Source organism: Denticeps clupeoides, chromosome 20 (genome assembly GCF_900700375.1).
Source record: "Denticeps clupeoides chromosome 20, fDenClu1.1, whole genome shotgun sequence".
In the NCBI taxonomy this organism is placed as follows: domain Eukaryota; kingdom Metazoa; phylum Chordata; class Actinopteri; order Clupeiformes; family Denticipitidae; genus Denticeps; species Denticeps clupeoides.
This window is the reverse complement of record NC_041726.1, coordinates 7,726,142-7,736,072: the sequence shown is the minus strand read 5'-3', so window position 1 is coordinate 7,736,072 and position 9,931 is coordinate 7,726,142.

The following is a 9,931-nucleotide window of genomic DNA, read 5'->3' as shown; positions in this document are numbered from 1 at the left end:
TAGTCCACAAATTGATTATCTTTATAGGATTGCGGGATGAATAAACAAGAACGCATGCTCTTAACACATGCTCACTGGGGCAGTGGTGGCCTAGCGGTTAAGGAAGTGGCCCCGTAATCAGGAGGTTGCCGGTTCGAATCACGATCCGCCACGGTGCCACTGAGGTGCCACTGAGCAAAGCACCGTCCCCACACACTGCTCCCCGGGTGCTTGTCATGGCTGCCCACTGTTCACTCAGGGTGATGGGTTAAATGCAGACGACAAATTTCACTCATTGCACCGTGTGCTAGTGCTGCTGTGTGTCACATGTGACAATCACTTCACTTTAAAGTAAAGTAACTTTTTAAAGTCAAGTTTAAAGTAATGACCACTGTGTTCTGTGTCTCAGCGAACCAGGTTTCAGAAGCAGAAACTAGCCGGTGCAACTGAGAATGGGACTTCTGGAGAGAAAACAGATCCCGTCTGTTCTTGCCGGGTTTTAAATTCTCACTGCCTCGTTGTTGCGGGCTGGCAGCATCAGGTGAGGTGTGATTTGGCGGGACGGGGTCTCATTAGTCGCGCTCGCGCCGAGAGGAGGTGCCAAGGATGCCTGTGACAACCGCAAACCCACGGTAGCAGGAAACGCTCTTCCTCCTGGAAACCTTCTGTCTGGCTTGACACCGACGCTTTGTGAAGGCGAAGGAGAGCCGGGCCTCAGGATAACGCACGTCCATAAACGCACATTTCTTGCCAATTTTATTACAAACACGTCACGTGTGGGAGGCGATCAGTGTCACTGCTGGTGCACCATCCGAACACCTCCATGCAGCATCTGTGCTGTGGTCCGATTTTACTCTAATTAGCAGCCTGGGGTGCACCTTCAGACAATTGTTGAGATCCAGTTCATTAGATCTTTAGTGGCTCAGCTGTTGAAACATCTAGTGGGAGTTCTTTCCACCACCTGGTCTCCAAGACAGAGAAGAGTCTAGCTGAATGCTTTCCTGGTACTTAAGATGGTGGTACCAGTCGAGCAGTGCTGGAGGATTGGGGAAATCGACCGAGGGGCGATGAGGGTTCTGAGGTAGGAGGCTGCTGACCCTTCCTTGGCTTTGTAGGCCAGCATCAGTGTTTTGAATCTGACGCGGGGGCAGCAACAGGAAGCCAGTGGAGGGAACGCAGCAGTGGAGGGGTGTGGGAGAATTTGGGAAAGGCTGAAGGCAAGTCCTGCTGCAGCTGAAGAGTTCAAGTAACGATAAGAGGGAGACCAGCCAGGAGTGAGTTCAGTTTGTGGTCCAGAGATTGAACAAGTATCTGAGCAGCCTGTGTTGATAAAAATGGACGAATCCCTTTAATTTTGCAGAGAATGAATTGACCCTAGCAAGAGAAATTGAAAATATGAGACTAGTTACCCCATGGACTAGCATAGTTATCCCATGGTTGTGTGCAGTGACAGAAGAGGAGATTGGAAAATTGTCCGGGGAGACCTTTCTTTTTGTGGTGCGACATTGCATGATCTCATCATCTGACCAACAGCTGATCATGTTGAGGAAGGTTGGTGTTGCAATCCTGTTAATAATGAGCATGGAATGGCCATTGTGGATCATTTCTAATGAAGTGCCTCCTTCTTTTAATGTCGTATTCCCCAGACAAATGAAGATGAGTCCAAAGCCCGAACTTGGCCAGCGCAGACCTTTTCTTTATATGTTACAAAATTAAAACGTTTGATCCTATGTGGCCTGTTGTTTTCTACTGACGTGGTTCCATTGCCATTAGGATCCTGAGGGTTTGTGGTTGCTTTCATTTCTCAGCAGGAAAGGTAGGTGCAATGCAGATCATGCACAAACCTCAGATGATCTCAGATTTTTTTCAGAAGGAAGCTCCTGTAGAAAAAAAATCCTTAAATAGCCCCCATTAATCCTCATGCATTAGTTATCTGCAGACCCTCGCCGCCTTTATCTTTCCGAGAGGCGGAGCTCGTCCACCCATCGTGGCCAGTCCAGGAAAAAGGGCCTCGAGTTCCGAACACACGTTTCATCTGGCCAAGATGTGAACCCGGTGACCCTCGGAATGTGACTTGAAAACTGCACACAGAGACAGACACACGTACAGAGCGTGCACACGCATCTCACACGGCCGTCAGCAGCGATGCGCCCAGCATTCGACTCGCCTCTCTCCCTCCCTGGAATACCAATGAGGGCCGAGGATGTAAATCCTGCAACCGCTTCTTCACACGCCTCCTCTTCCATTCGGACAGATGCTCAGACGGCTGGAGAGGGGGGGGCGTGGTTTCAATTTTCTCTCCGGGGGGAAAGCAAGTGTTTAGAAGTAATTGTGGGGTTGGGGTTTTGGGGGGGTATAAAGCTGTGCAGTGATTGGGTATTCTCTCTGATCTTTTTGCAGGACTTCTGCAGGGCATGGAACGACGCTCAGCGGAGCAACATTAAGATTCTGCAAGGCTGACTAAAGTGCCGGGTTATGCAACACTGCTAAAGTTGCATCTGACTGCATGCATTCAACCGAACTAGAACATCTCTGCATCAGAATGAGCAAATTGCTCACGTGTTATACACAATTTACATTAATTTTACATTCACACATAGAACGATGAAGAATTGTTGAGCATTTTCAACAAATTATGTCAAAATCAAAACCATAGGTTTAACATACATAGCACATGTCCCATGAATTAAAAGGAAGGCATGAATTTCCCTCCTGTGAATTTCCATGAATAACTCTAACCAGTTGTGAAGGGCAGGTGTATTAAAGGGTATGTTTATTTTGGGACATGATCTGTGTTGATTTACACTACCAGTCAAAAGTTTGGATACACCTACTAATTTATGGGTCTTTGTCACAATCCTGACATTTCCAGGGTCTCTGGTCCCATTCTCCAGACTGGCGTGTTGTGTTCGCTTTCTTGTATATCTAATTACCTGATTTGTGATTGTTAGTATAAACGTATCCTAGCCGCGTGTCCCGTGTGACAGCTTTCACTTAACTAAATTCACATTTGTGAGTCTGAGCATTTGCGTCCATCCTTCCAGGTCTCGTTCCTGACAGTCTTGCATTTTTACATAATAGGACTCTGCAATTACACACGTGGGGTTATGTAATAAAGAAAAAGTTGAAGATTTGCTGTGATGACAGCATTTCACATGTTTGTCTTTTCTCCACCACCTTAAGTTGGACAACAGGGACGGTTTCCAACAGTCCCTAAGGTTTATGCTGAACACTTTCTTATCAGTCGCTCATATTAATGAGCATCTCATCAAGTGGCTTTTGGTGAGGTGACTGAAAAAACAGATTCATCAAACATTCTTCACTTTTTCCCGATACAACAAATACTAAATCTATTTCTTGTATTGGATTCTAAAAAATGGTTCCGTCGTTGTCTCCATAAAAGCCAAACTTTTGACTGGTAGTGTACGCATTTCTTTCCAGATAGTCCATCGTACGGTATCTTCATACCAGGGGTGATGAAAAAATTTTAAATGTAAAAGCCAACCCATATTTTGTCCACCAAAGCTCTGTGCATGTATGTGATATTGTGCATTTCCACGGTGATTCTCAAATGTCTTGCCATTTGTTCTTTTTAAAAAAAGCATTTCAAATCTACCTTGTTGTAGTAGTTTAATCGTTTTTTTTTTTGTTTTGTTTTTGTGCATCCTCACAAGAGTTATAAAACCCACTTGTGATTTCGCTGTCGTCACTGAGCCTTGTGTGAAAGTAGGTCACACACACACACACACACGCACGCACGCACACGCACACACAGAGGGGCTGGGAGAGTCAGACTCAGCACATGCATTTTATCTCTGTCTGGTGTTTATTTCTGTTAGGCGTGCGCAGGTTGGGCCTTCACACATTCTTCATACTGTACATAGTGTTCGTGCTGCTTCTTCTTTTTTCTATTTTTTCAACGTCGCGCCATCTGTTTGCTGTGGTGCGCTTGTCTTGCAAATATTCCTTGCACTGTTCTTGAACAGGGATCTAGATTTTCGAGCGTTGCCTCTCTTGACCTTCATGGCTGCTCTGCATGCTATGGTCATCAACATAAACAGCTTCATGGGACGATCATTAACACAAGGAAAAGCAGCATCATAGGAATGCAGGACTGTTGGAAAATCATCCCCCATCGTTATTTCATATTTCATATTTTTATACCAAAAAAAGACAAAGAAAGAAAGATCTGTGTGAACATGATAAAATAAAACTTCAGTTCATTTTGCAATTAAATTTACGTACACTAGACTGTCCAATGTCCAATATCACGTTTTTAATTGTACCATCTACCATGTGGATGTATGGGTGGTAGTATCCTAGTGGGTAACACACTCGCCTGTGAACCAGAAGGCCCAGGTTCAAATCCCACTTACTACCATTGTGTCCATGAGCAAGACACTTAACCCTGAGTGTCTCCGGGTGGGGGGGACTGTCCCTGTAACAACTGATTGTGAGTCGCTATGGGTAAGGGCATCCGATAAATGCTGTAAATGTAAATGTTTTTAGAATTTTACCTTTGATGTCTCAAAAAGCTCAAGCTCTACATTTTTACTCGGTGGGCTCTGGACTTAGAAGACCAATTTCATGACAGTGACAGACTAACAGATTAAAAACCCACTCAACTGTTGGACACCATTTTTGTTGTGCACCGTTAAAAATACTACAGCCTACCAGCAGGGGGAGACATTAAGCATTTAGCAAAAAAGAAAAAATCCAACACGGCCTTTTCAGAGAGGCTGTACCAGACGAGAGTAGGTGAAATGCCTACTTTTACGTGTAAAACGCCACCCTTGCGTGTGTTAACATGTATGAAGCCTCCCATCCCTTCTCTCTATATCTGTCTCTACTTCATCTGAGTGGCAGTAACGGTGTTTGCTGGGGAAGAGATGTAAAGTGATGTGATACACAGCAGCACAGCACACAGTACACAAAGTGAAATTTGTCCTCTGCATTTAACCCATCACCCTGAGTGAGCAGTGGGCAGCCATGACAGGCGCCCGGGCAGCAGTGTGTGGGGACGGTGCTTTGCTCAGTGGCACCTTAGTGGAACCTTCTGATTACGGGGCCGCTTCCTTAACTGCTAGGCCACCACTGCCCCAAACAGAGCATGTCAGAAGTGGGATTTGTACGATTTGGTCCAGACGGCTCGGGTCTCTGTGTTTGAAAATGGCGTCTCGGTGGTCGAAGTCAGGCCGACTGTGGAGAGGGTGCCGGGTGTGTGCGAGTGCCGTGTCCTTCAGCCGTTTGAACAAGGCGGAGAATTCGGCCTCTACCCCGAGGATGTCAACCCTGCCTCGGCCCCGCCCTCTGGCTACAGCTGAGAGGGTTGTCTGTCTGCATGTCTGCTGCTGACAGCGTTCCACACTCTCAGCTCAGAGACAGATTGTGTGTGTGTGTGTGTGTGTGTGTGTGTGTTTGTTACTCTGAGACTGGAGCGTGGGTGAGAATAAAAAAAAGAAACATATGAAGGTGTGTGTGTGTGTAGAAACCGAACAGACTGTTAAAAGTTAACAAGTAGAATTCCCAGCAGACAAGACACCGCTGATTTACTATCCCTCCACCCCTCTCTCCCTTCAACTTACTCGCCCTCTTTCTCCTTCTCCTCGGAGCCCGCAGCTCATTGGCTGCCCCCTGTCCCTCGTGTCACGGGCCTCCCCGCCAATCAGAGCGCTTTTGGGCCACAAGCATCTGAAGTAGTAATAATGTGGAATGTGCAGCCATGGCATTCGCTGTCAGCCGCGGTGTGTAGTACTACCAAACTGTGGCTGCCGTTGAGACGCATGCATGCGTGTGTGTGTGTATGTGTGTGCGTGCATGGAGAGAAAGGAGGATTGCTAAACACTTGATGACAGCGTTGCTCCATATGCCCTCTAGCCTCAGCTGTTCTTCTACATGACCCCCTGCGTGGCAGGGCCGCGGCGCACCCTTCGCTGACCAGCAGTGTCACTGGTCATTATCCAACAGGTTTTGTTTACCTCCGTGTGTGTGTGTGTGTGTGTGTGTTCGTGTACCAGGGTTCAAGGCGAGTCTGTTCTTTCCCTCCGACTCTCCTCAGTCATGCTGTATCACGTTGTGGGCACCTGTCGGTCTAGACAGACTCTCACCTCGTCCAGAGAGTGGGCTGGGACGGTGTGTGTGTGTACCGGGGCAGCGGGGGGTATCAGTATCGTCTTATGGGGACCAGCTCAGCTACTGATAATCCTGTTTATGCAGCCATTAGAGCCCCCACCCGCCTCGCCCTGCTGGCTGGCCTCTCCTTCACTCCACGCTAAAGTACATATCATGGGCAGGCGCCCAAGCCCTCCTGGCTCCTCCGCCCGTTCTCCCTTTACACAAACACGTCTCTGTGGGAAAAAGGAAGACTGTTTATTTATTTTTCGCACAGAGATCTGCTTTAACGAATAGCGGGTCACGGTATCCTGTCCCACTGCCAAATCCTAATATCCTAACGTCCAAACATACTGAGATCTATACCATCTAGGTCTAGTTGGGGTATTTTTGTGCTGTTCCACTTTCATTTCAAGGCATATACTATCAAGATCTAGTCAGGGTATTTCTATTCTATTTCTGTTCTGTTCTATTACATGCTCAAAAATCACTATAAATGGCAGAGCAGAGAGATTCCTAATTATGATGTGACGGTATTTCTGTTATACTTCTATTCTGCTCCACTTTCAAATGATATTTGTGCATTTATGTGATGTTTTTATGTTCTAAATTAAAATTCCTTTTTATTTTTATGCATTGTATTCTGATCTATTTTATTATCCTTTATTCTTTCTTAAAAAAATTCTATATACTAATGGTTTCATGATGGTCCAAGGGGGGAAAGGCACATGTTTGACCTTTGGGGCCGTGGCGCGCTTGTTCTCCAGGCCACAATGCCAGTCTAGTTCTCTCCATCCTCCCCTCATGTTGTCACCATGCAGGCAGCCCAGTTCCCCCAAATCCTTCAGGCTTCTATCCCAGAAGCGGGGTGCGGGCAGCCAGTGCCGTCCCAACATTCAGATGCAGCACCTGGTCAGCACGGCTGGAGGTATGTACTGTATGCCAGGAGTGCCGTCGGCTCATATACCGAAATAATCACCTCCCGTCCAAGCAGCGAGTGAGGGTCCCTGGCCAGGTTGAATGTCACAGCCACCACGACACCACAGACCTGTCTGTCACTCGCCGTTTTCGTAAACTGTGGTGTGTCCAGAACAACAGACTTCATAAGATATACATTTTATACAGAAACACCAAGGTTGCGCTTATTGTACAGGTTCTTACATTTGAATTCATGTGAAAATTTGCTAATTTCTAGAATGAAGAAACTACTATAACTACTGATTGTAAGTCACTCTGGTTTAGGACGTCTGGTAAATGCTGTAAATGTAAATTCCCAAGTGTGTGTTGGATAAAAGCATCTGCTCAATGAAAGTATTGAAATGTAACACACATGCAAAGGATCCACATGATAACCGCAGGTTCAACTGAACAGAGTAGATATGCTGCATTCACCAGGCGGTTTCTGCTGGCCATGCAACAGCCAACAATCCTGCAACAGATGACAACGCTCGACGTGCAGCGCAACGCAGCCGCAGATGGCACAGAGCACATGGTGCCCGGCCTGAGTGGCAGCGCGCGTTTAAGCATGGCAGCGCCCCGCCAGGCATGATAAAAATAGCACCGTGGAGACAGGCAGAGGGGACGAGCGAATGACGCGGCCATCAGCAGTCGGGCCAGTCAAGTGTATTTATTCATTTTATTTCGCTGCATGTTTATTACATGGCTTGTTAACTTTATCCATTACTTTGTGTTATAAAATATGTTCTCTTCACCAATTGCATTTTTCTTCTGGTCCAAATTTCTGTTCAGTTGACAGTTTCCATTTTAAACTGATTTGTATTTTACCCTTCCTCCATTCTATTCTGTTCCTCACATTGTTTTTCCTCCGTAAAACGTTACGTTTATTTACTATTTCTATTTTGTTTTACTCAAATTTTATTTTTTCTGTTTATCTATTTATTTATCAATTCTGGTCTACATTCTGTTCTCTCTATTTCTCTCTATTTGTGTTGACAAATCTGTTATACAGTTCTGTTCCATTTTTAAATTAGGTTCAATTACTGTTCTGTTTGTCTATTATGTTCAATATTCGTTTTCTACTTCGCTTTACTACGGAACAGTGGCGGTATGTGTGTGTGGATAAAATCTTCACCGAGAGCATGAGAGATCGGAGGAGGAGGTGTATAGAGGTTTTTGTCACAGGCGAGTAAACACCAGAGATTGTGTGTGTGTGTGTGTGTGTGTGTGTGTGTAGCCTTTAAGCCTCTGTATTAAAGTGACAGTAACACGAGATGCCTTAATGAGTGTATGTTTCACTGGGACATCATCCTCCCGTAGTGTGCACTACCGTTCCCGTGGGAGGACGGGGAATGGCCTACAAGATATGAACTGTGGGTGTGTGTGAGTGAGTGTGTGTCTACTAAGGTAAAGTTTAACAGAATAGGTGCTGAGTCAGTGGGTGTGTGTTCTGTGTGTGGGTGCACAGCAGCGCACAATGGTGTCAGCGTCTCCAGAACCTGCTGAAGTCGGGAGGAGGATCCTTTCCACCTCCCTGTCTCTCCTGCACTTCTCAATGTCACACAAACCGTCACACTGAGAATGAGTGTTGCAGCCGAGCTGGGAGGGGTTTAGGAATGTCGGTGTGTGTGTGTGTGAGTGTGTGTGTGTGTGTGAGACCTCTCAGGTTTGGTAGGTAATCAGCAGAGACTACTTCTCTGCTTAGACTGCTTCTAACACTGACTAATGAGTGTGTGTAAGTTATTTGTGTGTAGCTTCTCTCTCTCTCTGTGTGTGTGTGTGTGTGAGAGAGAGAGAGAGAGAGAGAGAGAGAGAGAGAGAGAGAGAGAGAGAGTGAGTGTGTTAGTCAGCACTGGCAGGGCATGAGGATTTCGGGACAGGCTTGATTTATTTCGCTGGATTATGGGAGACCAGGGATACAACTGGCAGCCTGCCACAGGGAGAGCCCTTGACCTAGAAAATAACACACACACACACACACACACACACACACACACTTACACACTCATCCACTCTCTTTCTACCCACCCCACTCACACTCACACAGAAAAGAAAAGAAAAAAAAGAAAACGAGTGTATAAAGCCCCCCCGGTGCAGTGACAGCTCCAGAATGGCACTCGAGCCTGACTGACTGAAGCCTGGTGCACCAAGGGACAGCAGAACAATCTGTTTACGGCGCCGCCTCCTAACAATGGCTTTCATCGACTGCCCCATGTGAATCCAACGTGTTTCGTTTTTTCCCTTCTTCCTACCTTGAGAAAGCCAATAGCACATTTTCGATCCAGCGACCTCCCACCCCTTCAGCATTTCACATTAGTCCCAGTCTGTGGAACTTGACCAAAGCAGGACGTGACTGTTGGCGACTCTTTACTTTTAATCCTGCAGGGCACTATTTTCACACTTGCACTGATTGCAGAATCTAGGTGCTAAGCATGGCGCTCGGTGGCTGGTGTGAGGCTCTGGATTTACATAATTAAACAGACAAAAAATAAAGTATTTATCTGTACCTCGAAGGAGAGAAACCCTTTTTGTTAGTGTGTAATTAATTCTGTCACCCAGAATACAATCCTTAGCGGTGTTTTTCTAAATGGGAGGAGCCTGATGACATTTACATTTAAATTCCAGTGCAAGTTACAAGGACAGTCCTTTGGAGACACTCAGGGTTAAGGGTGACACAACGGTAGTAATTTGGGACTTTGTGGTCTTCTGGTTGTTATGCATGTATCTAAGTCACTAGGCTACTACCATTTTATCAACTGATGTATGTAAATCCTGAGGACGCCTTTCACCTTATACCATTGCTTAGAGCTAGTTTAAAATGATGAAATATAAGAATCACTGTAAAAGAAACTTAGGCACTCAATCTATAACTCTTTTTAAGTGT